The 20,309-nt window shown below is 46.6% G+C and overlaps 1 pseudogene; it reads right to left on the reverse strand.

Moving 5' to 3' along the window:
* Positions 1–1,476: 1,476 nt before the first annotated feature.
* The window catches only part of LOC138286945 (zinc finger protein 845-like), an 81,598-nt pseudogene continuing 62,765 nt past the window's right edge, over positions 1,477–20,309 (reverse strand).

Genomic DNA, 20,309 nt, shown 5'->3' on the forward strand with positions numbered 1-20,309 from the left:
AAGGCAGTAAAAAGTACCATAATGAGCATCATTTAACATCATCTACCTGGAAGTGTGTGCACAGTAAGAGTACGACATCTGCCCTCTTAAAGTGGAGCCAGTTAAGAAAGGAGTTTCTCTTGACTGGTTGGTTCAGACCCTACACATTTAGGGTAAGAATATTCAACATCTGTAGGGTACCCTGCTGTAAGATTTGTGATCCAAAATCTGACCTGGGGTACGCCCCCTTGCAAAGTGACAGCAGATGTGATGTGGGGATCTACCTGCAACTCTGCACTATTGAATACAGAATTAGTGCCAAGCCTGGGGAAAAAGAAATAACAGAACAACAAACATAAAACATAATGAGAGAACTCGGATAAACCAAAAGCCACTCTCAAATATATGATCGTCTTTTCTAACAGGAGAAAGGAAGGCAACAGAAATAAAAGGTTACACACATATCCTAACGTCCTCTATGGTGGGGATAACTCCTCTGAGCCGGGGGGGGGGGTATCTCAGCCCCTCATAGCTGCACCCCATTTTACTCATCATGAACCTCAACAGGTGGAGCAAGACCACCTCAGAAGTCACTAAATTATGTTGGGAGCTTTGGCATTGACAAGGTCAATGTTTCCCAGCTAGCAGCAGATCAATAGTTCTGTGGGTGAGAGTCGTCTCTAGGCAAGGAGTTGCCACTCACTTTTGCTCCTGTGTGTCTCATGTTGTCTTGCCTTCTTCGTCTGTTGTTGTCTCCATTCCAGGTGTTTTTGGTCGATTTGTTCCTCTGTGGAGTTCTGATCATCTTACAACTGGTACAGTGTGACTGCTTCCTGCTGTGTGGAAATTATAGCCTACTCTCCCTGTGGTGGCTTCTTGGGCCCGGGTTGGGGTTTCAACATCAAGAAGCTGGGTGGAGTAAAAAAAATAAACTTTGGGGACACACGTTTGCAATACACCCTACATCTGCAGAAGTGGTGTAGGGACCCTGTTGGGGCCAACCACTGTGCCACCTGGGGGAGCTGTGGGCTCTTGGACAGATGTAAAGGCTTCTCACCTCATTGTTAGGTCAGGGATAGGAGAGAACAACTCCACCCGTTGTCACACAGCTGCAGGCTCAAGAGGAAGGGCCCTGCTGAGACTGCCAGCAGCAAGCAGGGTCCCGTGCCATCCCATGATATTTTGCTCTGCCGCTCTACCAGCTCCGGGAGCCCCAACAGGCAAAGGTACCCCATCAGGCCTCCCTGCAGGCAACAGAACCACTGGAGCTGTGGAGGCAGCTATGTAGTTATGCTCAACCTGAGACCAGAAGGGGATTCGTCTTCAGGAGTCTTGTGGCGGTATTAGGGGGTTTTGGTCTTAGGGGCTGACTGACCTTGGCCTGACTGACCAACAATGTTACAAAAGGCTATTCATACCAATGAGGAAGACTCTAGTCATGCAATTCAAGTATTCCCTATTCATAAATAAGAAAATTGCCAAAGAGCTGACAGAATGTGAGTGAATGACTCAATCAAGATTTATTTTAGAATTAATGCACAGTCATGTATATTCCTTAAAATTCTTATATCAACAGTCCAGAAGAATACATCAATGACAAAAATACTTATTACCATTAGCTAATCAAGACAGTAGTAAGGAAACAAGGAACTGCTACACCAAAAGCATAATGTACATCTAATGTCTAAAAACTAACTTGAAGAAATCCATAGTTTAAAACACCAATGGTTAATTTAAACTTCCAGAAGTATGTGCCAGCACCTTCCTCCAACCTATGGAATGACATGAAAGTTAGGCAGCTCCAGCAACACAGAATCAAATTTCAGATGATTCGGAAAGCTGCAGTCCATCTTATTTGTGGTCTGAGAAAGTATTAACTGCATCACAAATGTTCATTCTTTACTCACAAGGTCCTTGCATTTACCTGCAGAGATTATAAAATGAGGGTTCCTTTTTGCACAAACCTGAATATAATTTGTGTTTCTTTTCTGCTCAATCCAGATTTCATTTCCCATGCCAAGGTTCCAGAAATGTATAGCAGGGAGTCTATCGTTCTGGATTCTAGCTTCTAAGAGCAGGAATTCTTTATTGCTAAAGATTCATTTTTTAATTAAACGTCAAGCTTTTAGAAACCAATTAAGAACCAAACTTTCAACATCTTTTTCTCCAATCAATGAGTTTGCCATCATACACTGATTCGCTCATTGCAGCAGACAGGATTTGGCTGAATGATTCTCTGCAAATAAACTCATAAAATATATTTACATTCAATTAACCTAACCATGAAACATTTATATAGTCAGAGATGAGCCAACAAGTCTCCCGATGTTGGACTCCTCTGTGAAAGTGCCACTATGGGGGATGCAGTTACAGATGCATGCGATGATGGAAATGAGCATCGCTTCTCCTGCGTCAGGTCTTGGGAGGTAAATGTTGTACATTACAAGCACTAACCCTGGGACTCGAAGCTCACATTTCTTACTTTCACTTCTTGTGCTTTTAAAAACTGTTCTCTGGCCACAGTCACAGAATCATCAATGTTGCACTAGGCGCCCAAACATCACAATCAGCTATGACTATACTCCAGTTTGTGCTTGTATGGTATGGTATCGGTTAAAGTGTGTTGGGTTTTCAGGTTTTAGGACTAATACCTAAGGTTAGCTGAAAATTCACTTGCTAGTCCAAGCACTGTACATAATGCTGCTTTTGCAGGTGTGCTTGGATGTTGTTGTTTATAATGGTACTTCAATGAAAAAAAACACTGTTTCTTCTCTTTTAGTCCGCACTCTGCTGATGTCTTAATGTGTTGCTTGCGACTTCTTTTCTTTTTCTTATATGTAGAGAAATGAAATGAGCCATCACTGAAAACAGACACTTTTATAATTCTACAAATATGTGTGTGTTTTTTATTTTCTGACTGGTCGGGCTTCTATCAACAACCTTTTTAACATCTGCCATTTTAATGTCCCATAATTAACATTTTATCATCTTCTGTAATTCGCTGATGGCTATGTAGGCTTGGTAATTGACTAAAGCTCTTCTCTTATTCATTGCACTGGTATGGTCTTTCCCTGTGTGTTTTTGCTGATGTCTTTGGAGGTGTGATAATCAACTAAAGCTCTTCACACGTTCATTGCAGTTGTATGGTTTTTCCCCTTTGTGTGTCCGCTAATGTCTTTGGAGGTGTGCTAAGCGACTGTAACTCTTCACATATTCACTGCACGTGAGTGGTTTTACCCAGTGTGTGTTTGCTGACGGCTTTGGAGAGCTGATTATCGACTAAAGCTCTTCACACATTCAGTGCATGTGAATCGCTTTTCCCCTGTGTGTTTGCTGATGTTTCCTTAATGTTGAAGAGTCTCTAAAACTACTTCCACATTCACTGCAATGGTATGGTTTTTCACCTGTGTGGGTACGCTGATGGCTTTGGAGAGTTGATAATTGACTAAAGCTCTTCACACATTCACTGCAATGGTATGGTTTTTCGCCTGTGTGTATTCGCTGATGGCTTTGGAGAGCTGAAAATTGACTAAAGCTCTTCACACATTCACTACAATGGTATGGTTTTTCCCCAGTGTGTGTTCGCTGATGTATATGTAGATTTGATAATCGACTAAATCTTTTCATACATTCACTGCATCTGAATGGCTTTTCTCCAGTGTGTGTTTGCTGATGTCTTTGGAGGCGTGATAACAGGCTAAAGCTCTTACCACACTCACTGCAATGGAATGGTTTTTCCCCGGTGTGTGTTCGCTGATGTTGTAGTAGGGTTGGTAATTGGCTATAGCTCTTCTCACATTCAGCGCAATGGTATGGTTTCTCTCCTGTGTGTGTTCGCTGATGTATTCGTAGGTATGATAACCGACTGAAGCTTTTCACACATTCAATACAATGGTATGGTCTCTCCTGTGTGTGTGTTTGTTGATGTCTTTGCTGGTATGATAACTGACTAAAACATTTCATACATTCATTGCATTTAAATGGCTTTTCTCCTGTGTGTGTTTGCTGATGCCGTTGGAGGTATGATAACACACTAAAGCTCTTTCCACACTCACTGCAATGGTATGGTTTTTCCCCGGTGTGCGTTCGCTGATGTATTTGTAGTTGTGATAAACGACTGAAGCTCTTCACACATTCACTGCAATGGTATGGTTTCTCCCCTGTGTGTGTTTGTTGATGTATTTGTAGGAATGATAACCGTCTGAAGCTCTTCACACATTCACTGCAATGGTATGGTTTCTCCCTAGTCTGTGTTTGCTGATGTCTTTGCTGGTATGATAACTGTGTTTGCTGCTGGTGCTTTAATAGTGATGACAAACCAAAGCTCTCACTGCATGTGTACGGTTCTTCTTTCTTGGTTAGTGTCTCTGGGTCTGGTCTATAGTTGTCTACATCCCATGACTGTTTTTCCTGGCAGACCAGCATGGTTGTAAAGCACTTGTATTATTCTCATATTTCCTGTATTTGTTGGTATTTAGGACATTTGATTTCCCATTTAAAGGTAAAATACAATGGCAACTAAAAACTTGCCACACTCATAATATGAGCAAGGCTTCCTTACGAGAGATTAGATTGGATAACAGTTTTCCATGCTTGTGGGTAAAGATTAATCCTCCTCCTTTTGGTCGGTGCAAACTGGGACAGTCCGTTGTATTGTAGACAGCAGAACTCCTCTTTTCTTTACCCTTCGGTTGTTTTCTCCACTCCGTTGTGCTTCTCTCTGCTTGCTGTGGTGTAGGTAGGAAGAGTTTACAATACACCTAGAGCACTGACTGATGGTCTGTTATCATTTTAGAATCAGAGCACTGTGGTTGTCACATCGTAGAGATCCCATGATCACAGCTGGTGTTGGTTGCATGTTTATTCAGGAGGTGGTTTGTCAGTGTTGTTTCCTTAACTTTCTAGAGGTCATTTCTTAGTCTTGTGGTGTGAAGTTGCACAGCTCAGACTCCTGGTTCACTGAATTGTCCTTCAGAGCTTCTTCCAGCATCTGTCAGTCTATGTTCAGGGTCCTCAGTCTCTGACTGCACTGATATTTTCCTGAATACTGGAGTTGATTTACAGAACCAGTGTGTCGTTATTCATAAGCATTTCATACTTTCAAGGCCCGTTTTCTGTTGGATGTAAAGACATTTAAAATTATGAAATGCAAATATAACAGAATGTGAACACAATATTTAACTGGCTAAAAACACCATCTCTTATTTACCATATTTGAAACTTAGCAAGTGTTATTTCACCATACACAGATATTTAACTAAAGGTTCTGTTGAACATGTCATGTCTTATTGTCTCCTGAAAGAGGTGATTTACCCGTGTTCACATAGTGGAGTAGTAAAGAAAGGGCGGTCACGCAGCACCTCGTGCTACAGGTACAGGTTTAGGGAGATGCACATGGACAAGGAGGTGATTTACCCGTGTTCACATAGTGGAGTATTAAAGAAAAGGCGAGCACGGAGCACCACTTGCTACAGGTACAGTTTTATGTAGATGCACACGGACAAGATTTAATTTAAACAAAAACAGATTGTGGAAAAAACAGGGATCAGGAGGTACTGCTGTTCCTTCAGTTTCAGGAGTGTATAACAAAGTTAACTCCCCTAGCAGTATGTAACAAAGGTAACTGCATTCTCTTACTTCAATGCTTTCCTGTTCACATTGGATCAGCTCAAGTGCCAACTCCTGTCTTTACCTTGTCTTTCCCGGCCACCAGGGATGTGAAAACTACTCTGGAAACTAAACTGGACTCGTTAGTGATTGATATGGGGCTCCTACTAGCAAGCCAGGCCACCTCAGGGACAGAACAGGCACTGTCCAGAACACATCCTTTGCTGATGGAAACGCAGTCCCACATGAAGGCTCTCCAGATGGAGGTATCACAACTATGTACCAGGGTGGAGGACGCCGAAGACTAATCTCACCAGACCAATATACGAGTGGTGGGCCTCCTACAAAGCACAGAAGACCCAAATATGGAACTTTTACTTGAGGATTAGCTACTTCATACCATCCTTGGTGATAAAAGGGGCCATGTCTTCTTGCTGGAATGAGCCCACAGGGACCCAGGCCAGACCCCCCCCCAGGGGCTCTACCCAAGCGAGGGGTGTCTCTTTAACTACTGAGACCGCAACCACTTACTGCAAGTTGCCAGGTCCACGGATTCCTGGTAAATCTCTAAGGCCTCAAAAAAAATGTATCCAGACTACACTACAGAAGTATAGAGACTCATTCTTGGTGGTCAAACAGAAGCCCTAGCAACTCAGCCTGAAATACTCTCATATACACACAGCCAAATTGCGCATGGTGGAGTCTCAAGCCACACAATTTTCACAACACCAGCAGATGCCTGAGGCTGGTGGGAGACAAATGGGGTGTCGCCAGTGCCCCAGGACAATCAATGGGATACAGACTGGAAACCTTCCAGATCACAGTGGCATCAGCACAGGCCCTCCAGCAAGCAGGCGGAGCAAGAACATGCCATGGTTGGGGCATAGGCTAAAACCTGCCACAGTCAAACAACAGGCTTCCCTAGGTCCCAGTCAATCCCCCGTACCAAGAAGTGATCTTTGGTTTGGACCTCATTCTGGCAGAATTGCACACAGGCCTGCAATTAATGCCAATGATGTCTAACCAAGTGATATGACACCAAAAACTGTGCCGTGTTTTGGACTGGGGGACCTCTCAGAGCACAGATTGAGAAGGCTGTATCCCTCCTGCCTCGGCTGGGGCGTAGGGAGAGGAAAAATGGGCACCACCATTACAGTACGTATTGTCCATATCTCTCTTAGACAAACCAAGAGACTGTAATTCCCTAGATCCAGATAGAACATGTTCCTCTGTTGTCTGATTTCCTTTTCATCTTTCCTTTGGTCATGGCCAAGTTTGAGACACAACCAGGGACTGGAAGTTGGGGTAATTGTTTTATGTTTTTGTCCGTGGACACATAGCATTACTCTACACACGTGCAGTGCACACCACCACATTAGACAGGTTCTTCCCCCCCACTACAGTGCAATACCAGGGTGAGGACTGCACAAGTCTTTCAAGCCAGGCCAGATCACAGTCAAACGACACAAGGCCTCACTTGCGAGTAAGGAATTGCTGCATCGCTGACATTTCCAACGCACGCTCGCCCGTGCGGCTTTATTTTTGACACAAACCAGGTACTTTGTGTAAAATCAACATTGCTATTGTTTTCTATGGAGTAAGACTCTTTTTACTTTGAAAATTCATATCTTGACTTGTGTATGTTGGTTTTTTGTTGCTTTGGTATTGTTTGATTTAGATAAATATTCCCTATTTTTCAAAACTGGTGTGGTGTCCATTTTGTACTGTTTTCACTGTATTATTGTGTGTGTTGGTACAAATTCTTTACACATTGCCTCTGAGATAAGCCTGACTGCTTGTGCCAAGCTACCAAGGGGGTGATCAGGGGTTATCTTGAGGGTGTATCACCATTGCCCTGACTAGATTTAGGGTCCCTGCTTGGACAGAGTTGTGAGAAGGTAGCCTCTTTCTAGCCTTGTTACCCCCACTTTTGGCCTGTTTGTGAGTGTATGTCAGGGTGTTTGTCACTGTTTTCACTGTCTCACTGGGATCCTGATAGCCAGGCCTCAGTGCTCATAGTGAAAACACCATGTTTTCAGTATGGTTGTTATGTGTCACTGGGATCCTGCTGGTCAGGACCCCAGTGCTCATAGGTTTGGGGCCTATATGTATGTGTCATTGGGACCCTGTCACACAGGGCCCCAGTGCTCATAGGTGTGCATGTGTATGTTCCCTGTGTGGTGCCTAACTGTCTCACTGAGGCTCTGCTAACCAGAACCTCAGTGGTTATGCTCTCTCATTACTTCCAAATTGTCACTAACAGGCTAGTGACCATTTTTACCAATTTACATTGGCTTACTGGAACACCCTTATAATTCCCTAGTATATGGTACTGAGGTACCCAGGGTATTGGGGTTCCAGGAGATCCCTATGGGCTGCAGCATTTCTTTTGCCACCCATAGGGAGCTCTGACAATTCTTACACAGGCCTGCCACTGCAGCCTGAGTGAAATAACGTCCACGTTATTTCACAGCCATTTTACACTGCACTTAAGTAACTTATAAGTCACCTATATGTCTAACCTTTACCTGGTAAAGGTTGGGTGCAAAGTTACTTAGTGTGAGGGCACCCTGGCACTAGCCAAGGTGCCCCCACATTGTTCAGAGCCAATTCCCTGAACTTTGTGAGTGCGGGGACACCATTACACGCGTGCACTACATATAGGTCACTACCTATATGTAGCTTCACCATGGTAACTCCGAATATGGCCATGTAACATGTCTATGATCATGGAATTGCCCCCTCTATGCCATCCTGGCATAGTTGGCACAATCCCATGATCCCAGTGGTCTGTAGCACAGACCCTGGTACTGCCAAACTGCCCTTCCTGGGGTTTCACTGCAGCTGCTGCTGCTGCCAACCCCTCAGACAGGCAGCTGCCCTCCTGGGGTCCAGCCAGGCCTGGCCCAGGATGGCAGAACAAAGAACTTCCTCTGAGAGAGGGTGTGACACCCTCTCCCTTTGGCAAATGGTGTGAAGGCAGGGGAGGAGTAGCCTCCCCAGCCTCTGGAAATGCTTTGTTGGGCACAGAGGTGCCCAATTCTGCATAAGCCAATCTACACCGGTTCAGGGACCCCTTAGCCCCTGCTCTGGCGCGAAACTGGACAAAGGAAAGGGGAGTGACCACTCCCCTGACCTGCACCTCCCCTGGGAGGTGTCCAGAGCTCCTCCAGTGTGCTCCAGACCTCTGCCATCTTGGAAACAGAGGTGCTGCTGGCACACTGGACTGCTCTGAGTGGCCAGTGCCACCAGGTGACGTCAGAGACTCCTGCTGATAGGCTCCTTCAGGTGTTAGTAGCCTATCCTCTCTCCTAGGTAGCCAAACCCTCTTTTCTGGCTATTTAGGGTCTCTGTCTCTGGGGAAACTTTAGATAACGAATGCATGAGCTCAGCCGAGTTCCTCTGCATCTCTCTCTTCACCTTCTGATAAGGAAACGACCGCTGACCGCGCTGGAAGCCTGCAAACCTGCAACATAGTAGCAAAGACGACTACTGCAACTCTGTAACGCTGATCCTGCCGCCTTCTCGACTGTTTTCCTGCTTGTGCATGCTGTGGGGGTAGCCTGCCTCCTCTCTGCACCAGAAGCTCCGAAGAAATCTCCTGTGGGTCGACGGAATCTTCCCCCTGCAACCGCAGGCACCAAAAAGCTGCATCACCGGTCCCTTGGGTCTCCTCTCAGCACGACGAGCGAGGTCCCTCGAATCCAGCGACTCTGTCCAAGTGACCCCCACAGTCCAGTGACTCTTCAGCCCAAGTTTGGTGGAGGTAAGTCCTTGCCTCACCTCGCTGGGCTGCATTGCTGGGAACCGCGACTTTGCAGCTACTCCGGCCCCTGTGCACTTCCGGCAGAAATCCTTCGTGCACAGCCAAGCCTGGGTCCACGGCACTCTAACCTGCATTGCACGACTTTCTAAGTTGGTCTCCGGCGACGTGGGACTCCTTTGTGCAACTTCGGCGAGCACCGTTTCACGAATCCTTGTAGTGCCTGTTTCTGGCACTTCTCCGGGTGCTACCTGCTTCAGTGAGGGCTCTTTGTCTTGCTCGACGTCCCTTCTCTCTTTAGGTCCAATTTGCGACCTCCTGGTCCCTCCTGGGCCCCAGCAGCGTCCAAAAACGCCAAAAGCACGATTTGCGTGTAGCAAGGCTGGTTGGCGTCCTTCCGGCGGGAAAACACTTCTGCACGACTCTCCAAGGCGAGAGGGATCCGTCCACCAAAGGGGAAGTCTCTAGCCCTTTTTGTTCCTGCAGAAACCTCAGCTTCTTCTGTCCAGTCGAAGCTTCTTTGCACCCGCAGCTGGCATTTCCTGGGCATCTGCCCATCTCCGACTTGCTTGTGACTTTTGGACTTGGTCCCCTTGTTCCACAGGTACCCTAGATTGGAAATCCACAGTTGTTGCATTGCTGGTTTGTGTCTTTCATGCATTATTCCTCTAACACGACTCTTAGGGGAACTTTAGTGCACTTTGCACTCACTTTTCAGGGTCTTGGGGAGGGTTATTTTTCTAACTCTCACTATTTTCTAATAGTCCCAGCGACCCTCTACAAGGTCAGATAGGTTTGGGGTCCATTCGTGGTTCGCATTCCACTTTTGGAGTATATGGTTTGTGTTGCCCCTATCCCTATGTTTCCCCATTGCATCCTATTGTAACTATACATTGTTTGCACTGTTTTCTAGGATTATACTGCATATTTTTGCTATTGTGTATATATATCTTGGGTATATTTCCTATCCTCTCACTGAGGGTACACTCTAAGATACTTTGGCATATTGTCATAAAAATAAAGTACCTTTATTTTTAGTATAACTGTGTATTGTGTTTTCTTATGATATTGTGCATATGACACTAGGTGGTACTGTAGTAGCTTCACATGTCTCCTAGTTCAGCCTAAGCTGCTCTGCTAAGCTACCATTATCTATCAGCCTAAGCTGCTAGACACCCTATACACTAATAAGGGATAACTGGGCCTGGTGCAAGGTGCAAGTACCCCTTGGTACTCACTACAAGCCAGTCCAGCCTCCTACAAGAGTGCAAACTGACTACCAAGCAGAGACCCCATTTCTAACAATTAGGTAATGAAACACAGGCTGCCACAGAAGCACATAAATAACACGAACATGATCTTTTGAAGCTTCAACAATGACACAAGAAAAAGCCTTCCAAGCAAAAGGAAATAAACATGTACAAAAACGTTTGTAAGCTTTACCAACCATAGACAACAAGCTTGCAGGCTTGCAGGCTTGCAGTTACAAAACAAAAGTCAATAAATTCCATGAGGTTTGACAGCTTTAACAATAACAGACTAACAAACAAAGGGTACCTTTTAGAAACACGTGCAGAAAGTAAAGGAAAAAATAGTGTCCAAAAATAAATGTAAACGTACAAAAGTCTAAGGCGACAAGTAATTGTGTGATGCTCTAGGAAAGGAACAACAGACGAAAGATTTGAGTAGAGTACAGTGGAGTAGATTGGAGTGGGATATATTGGGGTACATTGAGTGGAGTCTGATAGATTGGACTTGGTTGGAATGGGAAACACTGGAGTACAGTGGACTGGGGTAGATTGGAGTGGAGTAGATAGGAGTGGGATATATTAGGGTAGATTGAGTGGAGTCATATAGACTGTAGTGGGTTGGAATGGGGTACATTGGAGTGCAGTGGATTGGGGTAAACTGGAGTGGAGTTGGGTAGACTGGGGTAGTGGGAGAGAATGTGGGCTAGATTGGAGAGGAGCGGATTGGAGAGAGATGAGTGGGGTAGATTGGAGTGTAGTGAAGAGGGGTAGAGTAGGTGTGGTAGATTAGGGTACAGTGGGGTAGACTGCGGTAGAGTGGGGAAGACTAGAGTGGAGTCGATTGGGTGGAGTGGAATGGAATTGGATAGATTAGAGTGGAATTGAGATTGGAGTGGAGTGAGAGATTGGGGAAGAGTGGTGTGGGACAGACTGGAGTAAAGTAGAGTAGGGTAGATTTGGGTAGAGTGGAGTATGGTAGAGTAGAGTGGGGCAGATTAGGGGACTGGGCACAGTGGGGTAGATTGCAGTAGAGAAGTGGGGTAGATTGGGGTGGAGTAGATTGGGGTGGAGTGGGGTAGGTCGGAATAGGGTAGAGTGGAGTGGATTATATTGGGGGAGATTGGTGTGAAGTGGGTGGGATAGATTGGGGAAAAGTGGAGTGCAGTAAATTGGGGTACACTGGAGTGGAGTGGGGCAGATTGGAGTGGCGTGGGAAGATCAGGGTCGAGTAGATTGGAATGTGATAGACTGAGTGGATTATGGTAGGGCAGACTGGAGTAAAGTGGGCTAGATTAGAGTTGAGATGGGTAGATTAGGGTGGAGAGGGGTAGAGTGGAGTGAGATAGATTAGGTGGAATATGGTAGGGTTGACTGAATTGAAGTGGGATTGATTGGAGTGGAGTGGAGTAGACTGGAGTGAGATAAATAGGAGTGAGGTAGATTGGAGTTGAGTGGTATAAAGGGGTGTGGGGTACATTGCGATGGGTGGGGCAGATTGGGTTAGGGTGGGGTAGATTGCAGGGGAGTAGATTTGGGGTGGATCGGTGTGGGATAAATTGGGTTCAGGTGGGGCAGACAGGAGCAGAGTGTAATAGACTGGAGTGGAGCAGATAGGGGTGGAGTGCTTTAGACTGGACTGGGGTGGTGTAGATTTGCGTGGAGTGTGGCAGTATGGAGGGATGTGGAGTGAGGTAGATTGGAAAGAGTAGAATGGAGTGTGGCAGATGGAAGTAGAGTAGATTGGGGTAGAGTGGGTGGATTGGAGTGGGGTAGATTCGAGTAGCTAGCAGTGATGTGGGGTAGATTGGAGTTGAGTGGGATAAAGTGTTGTGGGGTAGATTGGAGTAGGGTAGATTGAGCCAAGGTGGGGTAGAATGGAGTGGAGTAGATTGGAGTGGGATATACTGGGGTAGATTGAGTGGAGATTGGGGTTGAGTGGAGAGAAGAATATTGGAGTGGGGTAGATTGGAGTAGGATAGATTAGGCGTATGATAGTAGGCTAGTTTGGGACAGGGTGGGGTAGATTGGATTAGGGTGGGGTAGATTAGAGCGGAGTAAAGTAGACTGGAGTGGGGCGGATTGTGGTAGAGTGGGTTAGGCTGGACTGGAGTGGGGTAGATTTGAGTGGAATGTGGTAGTATGGAGTGATGAGGAGTGGGGCAGATTGGGAAGAATAGAATGGAGTGTGGTAGTCTGGAGTAGAGTGGATTGGAGTAGAGTGGGCGGATTGTAGCGGGGGAGATTGGGCTAGATTAGAATGGAATATATTGAAGTCAAATGAGTGGAGTCCGATAGACTGGGGTGGAATGGGGTACTTTGGAGTGTAGTGGTTTGGGGTAGATTAGAGCGGAGTGGGGTAAACTGGAGTAGCGGGGAGTAGAATGGAGTGAGGTAGATTACAGTGGAGTAGGGCAGAGTGAAGTTGAGGGGAGTAGACTGGAGTGTAGTGGATTGGGGTAGATTGCAGTGGAGTTCGGAGTGGGGTAGAGTAGAGTGGGTTTGATTGGGGTACATGGAGTGGGTTGAAGTGTAGTAGATCGTAGTGGAGTAGACTGGAGTGGAGTGGGGTAGATTGGAGTTGAGTAGTTGTAGGAAAGTACCATCTTGCCTGGCATGTTACCCCCATTTTTACTGTATGTATGTTTGTTTTTGCCTGTGTCACTGGGATCCTGCTAGCCAGGACCCCACTGCTCATAAAGTGTGCCCTGTATGTGTTCCCTGTGTGGTGCCCAATTGTATCACTGAGGCTCTGCTAACCAGGACCTCAGTGTTTATGCTCTCTCTGCTTTTAAAATTGTCACTGCAGGCTAGTGACTAATTTTACCAATTCTTATTGGCACACTGGAACACCCTTATAATTCCCTAGTATATGGTACCTAGGTACCCAGGGTATTGTGGTTCCAGGAGATCCCTATGGGCTGCAGCATTTCTTTTGCCACCCATAGGGAGCTCAGATAATTCTTACACAGGACTGCCACTGCAGCCTGAGTGAAATAACGTCCACGTTATTTCACAACCATTTTACACTGCACTTAAGTAATGTATAAGTCACCTATATGTCTAACCCTCACTTAGTGAAGGTTAGGTGCAAAGTTACTTAGTGTGAGGGCACCCTGGCACTAGCCAAGGTGCCCCCACATTGTTCAGGGTAAATTCCCCCGACTTTGTGAGTTCGGGGACACCATTACACGCGTGAACTACATATAGGTCAATACCTATATGTAGCGTCAAAATTGTAACTCCGAACAGGGCCATGTAACATGTCTAGGATCATGGAATTGTCCCCCCAATACCATTCTGGTATTGGGGGGACAATTCCATGTATCCCTGGGGCTCCAGCATAGAGCCTGGGTACTGCCAAACGAACTCTCTGGGGTTTTCTCTACAGCTACCGCTGCTGCCAACCCTCAGACAGGTTTCTGCCCCCCTGGGGTCTGGGCAGCCCAATCCCAGGAAGGCAGAACAAAGGATTTCCTCTGAGAGAGGGTGTTATACCCTCTCCCTTTGGAAATAGGTGTTAAGGGCCTGAGAGGAGTAGCCTCTCCTGGCCTCTGGAAATGCTTTGAAGGGCACAGATGGTGCCCTCCTTGCATAAGCCAGTCTACACCGATTCAGGGATCCCCCCAGTCCTGCTCTGGCGCAAAACTGGACAAAGGAAAAGGGGGTTCTGTGGGTTTCTCACCAGATAACGAATTCAAGAGCTCACCAGAGTTCCTCTGCACTTCTCTCTTCGACTTCTGCCAAGGATCAACCGCTGACTGCCCCAGGACACCTGCAAAACTGCAACAAAGTAGCAAGAAGACTACCAGCAAGATTGTAGCGCCTCATTCTGACGGCTTTCTCGACTGTTTCCTTGTGGTGCATGCTCTGAGGGCTGCCTGCCTTCACCCTGCACTGGAAGCCAAGAAGAAATCTCCAGTGGGTCGACGGAATCTTCCCCCTGCCAACGCAGGCACCAAACTTCTGCATCACTGGTCCTCTGGGTGCCCTCTCATCTTGACGAGCGTGGTCCCTGGAACACAGGAGCTGGATCCAAGTGTCCCCGACGGTCCAGTGGTCCTTCTGTCCAAATTTGGTGGAGGTAACTCCTTGCCTCCCCAAGCCAGACAGTAATCCTGTGTACTGCGTGAACTGCAGCTGCTAGGGCTTCTGTGCACTTCTGCAAGACTTTTTTTGCGCACAGCACAGCCCAGGTCCCCAGCACTCTTTCCTGCATTGCCCAACTCGCTGAGTTAGACTCCGACTTCGTGGGACCCTCTTTTGTTGTGCTGAGACGACTGTCATGCTCAGATCTTCTGAACGCCTGTTCAGGTGCTTCTGCGGGTGCTGCCTGCTTCTGTGTGGGCTCTCTGTTTTGCTGAGCGCCCTCTCTGTCTCCTCCTTCAAGGGGCGACCTCCTGGTCCTTCCTGGGCCCTGGCAGCACACAAAATCCTCAACCGCGACTCTTGCAGCTAGCAAGGCTTCTTTGCAGTCTTTCTGCGTGGAAACAACTCTGCATCCTCTAGCACGCTGTGGGACATCTTCTGACCAAAGGAGAAGTTCCTGGCCCCTTCCGTTGTTGCAGAATCTTCGGCTTCTTCCACCCGGAGGCAGCCCTTTTGCACCTTCATCCGGGGTTTAGTGGGCTCCTGCCCTCCCTGGACACTTGCGTGACTCTTGGACTTGGTCCCCTTCCTTTACAGGTCCTCAGGTCCAGGAATCCATCTTCAGTGCTTTGCAGTCAGTTGTTGTCTTTGCAGAATCCCCTATCTCGACTTTACTGTCTTTCTGGGGTAGTAGGGTAACTTTACTCCTACTTTTCAGGGTCTTGGGGTGGGTATCTTGGACACCCTTAGTGTTTTCTTACACTCCCACCAAACCTCTACACACTACACTAGGCCTGGGGACCATTTGTGGTTCACATTCCACTTTTGGAGCATATGGTTTGTGTTGCCCCTAGGCCTATTTTTCCCAATTGCATTCTATTGTGTTCTACAGTGTTTGCACTACTTTTTAAAGTGTTCTGCGTACCTGATTTTGGTCTGTGTGTATATTTTGTGTATTTTACTTACCTCCTAAGGGATTATATCCTCTGAGATACTTTTGGCATATTGTCACTAAAATAAAGTACCTTTATTTTTTGAGCTTTGCATGTCTCCTAGTTCAGCCTAAGCTGCTCTGCTATAGCTACCTCTATCAGCCTAAGCTTCTAGAAAACTTCTAATCTACTAATAAGGGATAATTGGACCTGGCACAAGGTGTAACTACCATCAGGTACCCACTATAAGCCCGGCCAGCCTCCTACAGTAGGGTAAATTGGATTATAGAAGAGTAGAGTGTGATAGACTAAAGTGGGATAGATTAGGCTGGGGTGAAGTGGAGTGGAAACATTTGGGTGAGGTAGAGTGGAGTGCAGTGGGGTAGATTGGGTGGAGTGGAGTGGGGTAGATGGGAGTGGAGTAGATTGTAGAGAAGTGGAGTGTGTGAATTGGATTGGAGTGGGATAGAGTGGAGTGTTGTGTCGTGGAGTGAGTGGCATAGATTAGAATGACGTGGATTTGAGTCAGGTGCGTGGCGTGTCATAGAGTGTCTTAGAGTGGAGGGACTTAGAGTGGAGTGGCAGGTCATAGAATGGAGTGGAAGGGCATAGAGTGGAGTGGTGTAGTGTGGAGTATGCATGGTTTGATACCACACTGCCATTATAGACAACACATTTTCAGTTCAAATGACCATTACATTTGCACCTAAATATGGTTTTACTGCACAAAAACAATAATGTGTGCAAATGTCACCACCAAGTGTATTGGTGTAGTTGACTGTATCCAAATATTTGTTTCCGCCATGCTTCAGAATTACAAAACAAAAGTGCTTCATCTGTACTCATTCTGAAATATACTACATCAGCACAGTTCTTTTTTATTTCTATGCTAGGAAGAATACATCCCACAACCTCACCTCTTGCATGGATACTCAGCAGTCAGAGAAACAAAAATAAACACCAAGCTCCCTGGAAGACAGAGATGAACATTTGGCCTCGGTCTTTGAATGCACAGCAATTGTGACAAGGCAGAAACAAGATTTAAAGCCCCGTTTACAGAAAGCAAGTTTGTGGAAGAACACAATAAACAAGGTTTGGGCAACAGGAGGGACAAATTCAAGCTGGACAGCCTAAAGCAAATAAAGCCAGTAAATAGAAAGCCAAAGAATGTGAGCTACAAAGCCAATGGTAAGCAACAAGCTGAACACATTCCTGGGGCAGGCTTCAACCTACAAAGAAAAAAAACTAACTTGCTTAACTAAAAAAATGCCCTGCACACTTCAGATACTTTTGCAGAACAGGACTTAGGTGACATTGCTAGTGGACAGCCCAGTTGAGTGATAATAGTGTGCAGGCTCTTTGAGAACTTCTGTTGGTGAATTAGACTGAAGACTACATAAAGGTTGATCCAGATGGACATGTACATTCTCCAGACAGTGCTTAGATTGTAAAACTACTAATGAGGGGGATATACCACACAAATTTAAAGCACAAATTTATCAGATGCCTACAATACCAATCTTGCAAAGGATCACTGTCCTCCATCCTTTTTTAAGGGATGCGCCCTCAGGAGAGGAGGAAAAATTGTTAGCATTTTCCTCCCACAAACATGAGGACCTCAGGGAAAAGCATGCAGATTTGTGAGCTTTAAAGCAAGCTCCAGCGCTATATAGAAAACAAGTAGGGTGGGAGAAAGACTGTTTTACATGTCATTGCTGAGATCCAAATTCAGTCTCAATATTATCTGAAGCTAGAAGCAAAACACAACATAAAAGTTATCTTGGATCAGCTGAATAGCAAGGCATTATAGTGCCTTGTTCTTGTACATCGAATACCCCTCTTACTAGTAGTAAGGTTATTAGGAGTAAAGTTACTACTACCACAATTGCTAGTTAGTAGTAGTAACTTACCTTTGTGAATATCGAAAAGTAGTAAAGTTAGACTTTTAGTCTTACTTTAGCTTTGTGGATCAGGCCTTAAGTCTTCGTATCTTTCCATAGCTTTGGCCAACAAGGTTTCAAGGTCAAAGAAGATGCCACTGCTAAGGGGCCAAATTAATTCTTCGGCTTCCCAGCACTGAAACTGCCCACCAGAGCAGTTCTGTGAGACTATGGCCCTCATTATGACATTGGCAGTAAATCCCACTTACCGCCACACTGACTGCCGCCAACTTACCGCCGCGGATATCCGTTCACCATATTATGACACACATACACCAGTCTGTCCGTATTCAGCCACAAATCCACCACACCAAAGGTCAGTGATAAACTGGCGGAATCAAAACCCATACCGTTACGTCAACAGAACTAGCCCATCACATTATGACCCACGAATCACCACTGTGGACATTCGACGCCGGTAAACCATTGGCGGTACATACAGCTGCGCCTAAATGGACACACACAAACAAAACAACACCACATTGGACAATTCAAACAACACACACCTGATACTCATACACACACCGCACCCACACCACTATAAAACACACACCTGCATTACCCACAACCCTTTACGAATACAAACCATTACCACCAGAGACATCAAGACCACAGACACAACCAGAGCCACACACTATACAAACCAATACACCACTCACACACCCCACATCACACACCCCAACACATTACCCAACACACCCTCACCTACACACCTCACACAACACCAATGGCACCACAAAGGTACCCCCACTTTACAGAAAAGGAGCTAAGGGTCATGGTGGAGGAAATCATCAGGGTAGAGCCACAGCTATTGGAGCACAGGTGCAGCAGATATCGATATCTAGGGAGATGGAGCTATGGCAGAGAATCGTGGACAGGGTCAAAGCCATGGGACAGCACCCAAGAACTAAGGATGACATCAAGAAGAGGTGGAATGACCTACGGGGGAATGTACGTTCCATTGCAGCAAGGCACTAGCTCGCTGTACAGAAGACTGGCAGTGAACCCCCCCACCTCCTCCCCCACAACTAACAGCATGGGAGGATCAAGTCTTGGCAATCCTGCATCCTGAGGGCCTGGCCAGAGTAGGAGGAGGACTGGACTCTGGTAAGTCAGCTCTCTACTACTATCACCCCCTACCTGCATGCCATCACATACCTCCAACCTCACGCCCATCACACCACTTCTCACAATCCCCACCATCACATCTCACTCATCCCAATGCCAAGTCCTGCATGCTCTAACAATGCATGGACACCACTCACAGCCCTGCATGGACACTCATCACTAAAGCATGCACACCATAGAGAACTAACCATCCCACCATACACTAACATACACAAGTGAAAGCTGGCAGGGCAAATCCAACCATATAAGGGAAGCCACAGATGTTCAATATGTCTGACACATAAACCATAATACATCATTTACATCCCCACAGGTACCCCAGCCAATATCACCGGAGAGGAGGAGCCAGCAATATCCAGTCCCACAACTGAAGATGCCCACAGTGATGACAGCAACTCTGGTCTTCAGGATCTGGATGACCAACCTGGCCCATCAGGGATACCCAGGCCCAGTCACACACCACCAAAGAGCCTCCCCCATCAGGAAACACCACCACAGCACAGACCCAGCGTACCCATACCTCTGTCCCCAGGACACGTCAATCAGCAGTGTGTCGACCTCTACAGGGACCCCAGGCCACACCTCATATCCAAGACAATCAGGGACCTGGGGTCAGTGGGCACACGGTTCAAGGGACAGAGACACAGGCCACCAGGGACACGGGAAGGACTGCAGTGCACCAGGGGGTGGACAGGCCCAGGGAACTGACTCTCCAGGAGGCACTTGCGAAGATCCTGGGAGCATATCAACATTCCCAGGACACGATGGGCCAGATCGTGGACAATGTGCAGGAGAACAGGAGGCTGCAGGAGGGACAGTACCAGGGGATCACCCTGATCTCCAGACCATGGGTGCTGGGCAGACATGTCAAATGTAGTGAAGAAGGCAGTCACACAACAGCGGGCCCTTGCCACTAGCCAGACATCTGAACAGCCTTCCACCTCTGCTGCCGCTAGTGGCCGGGAGGCCCCGCAACAGGACTCACAGGCCACCAGCACCCCTCCCTCTGCAGAAGGAGAACCACCCAGCAAACGTTCCCTGCGACCCAGACAGAAGCCAAAGACACTTGCCAAGACCCCAGCCAGGAAATGAGACTCTCCCAATTTGTCACCCTTGTGTCCCACTCTGTCACCCTGTCCACCTTGAACTGCCATTGATCCCCTTCCTATGTCACCTTGGACAATGCACCTGTGCTACAAACAGACTGGAACAATACCCTGGACTTTCCTCCATCATCACCCCAGCCCATTGCACTGGCCCCTCAATGTTTTAGCACTTCAATAAACACCCTTCGGAAAAAAAAGAAGTTTGGAGTAAGTCAAATTTTTCAAGTATTTATTTAAACAGGTACAAACATTGCAATTCAACTGTACAGAAAATGAGCATAGATTAATGACCTGTAGCTGGCTGCAGTGATCACAGCAGGAGTGTATGTCAGGTCACCAACCTCTGCAAAATGAATTGCCACAGGGTACCGTAAGTGGGCATAGAAGTGGGAAATAACAGCATGCCAGTGCCACAGAAATTCAAACAAATGTAAATGAAATGTGAAGTAACACTGTCTTACCTGTGTGTCATTGGAAGTATTGTCTGATCACTGATGTTCTGTTGTCCTCATCCTCAT

Source organism: Pleurodeles waltl, chromosome 4_1 (genome assembly GCF_031143425.1).
Source record: "Pleurodeles waltl isolate 20211129_DDA chromosome 4_1, aPleWal1.hap1.20221129, whole genome shotgun sequence".
Classification (NCBI taxonomy): Eukaryota; Metazoa; Chordata; class Amphibia; order Caudata; family Salamandridae; genus Pleurodeles; species Pleurodeles waltl.